The sequence below is a fragment of the Prionailurus viverrinus genome, chromosome A1, assembly GCF_022837055.1.
Source record: "Prionailurus viverrinus isolate Anna chromosome A1, UM_Priviv_1.0, whole genome shotgun sequence".
Lineage (NCBI taxonomy): Eukaryota > Metazoa > Chordata > Mammalia > Carnivora > Felidae > Prionailurus > Prionailurus viverrinus.
In genome coordinates, this window is record NC_062561.1 from 24,267,560 (window position 1) to 24,268,317 (window position 758).

Here is a 758-nt window from a genome sequence, read left to right on the forward strand (position 1 = left end):
GTCCATCAATAGATGGACAGTGTTATATGTATTCAGTGGAATATTACTCAGTCAAAAAAACTGAGATCTTGCATTTTCACCATGTATGGACCTAAAGGGTATAATGCTAAGTGAAATAAGTCAGACAGAGTCTAAAGACAAACCGTATTGTTTCACTCGTATGTGTAATCTCAAACAAAAACATAAAGATGGTTACAACACAGAGAACAAATTGGTGGTTACCAGAGGGGAGTTTGGGAGAGGGCTGGATCAAACAGGTAAAGGAGATTAAGAGTACATTTATCATGAGCACTGGGTAACGTACAGAATTTTTTAAGTATTTTTTAAAGTTTATATACTTTGAAAGACAGACGTGCATGCAAGCAGGGGAGAGAGGCAGAGAGAGAGAGTGCGCGCGAGCACGCAAGAGAAAATCCCAAGCAGGCTCTACACTCAGTGCAGAGTCTGACACAAGGCTCAGTCTTACAAACCGTGAGATCATGACCGGAAGCCAAAATCAAGAGCTGATGTTCAACCGAGTCACCCAGGTGCCCCTACAGTTTTTAAATCATTATGTTACACCCTCTATGTTATACATCAATGTAAATAAATTTTTTAAAAAATATATTCTATTGTCTTAGCTCCCAGGACACCACACTCTTGCCTTTTTCTCCTTCGTCATCACCTCCACCCCACTGTCCTTTGTGGGTTCTTCCTCATTTCCCTCACCTCTAAATGTTAAAGAATCTCTGGATTCTGTCCTTGCACAGCTTCTTACT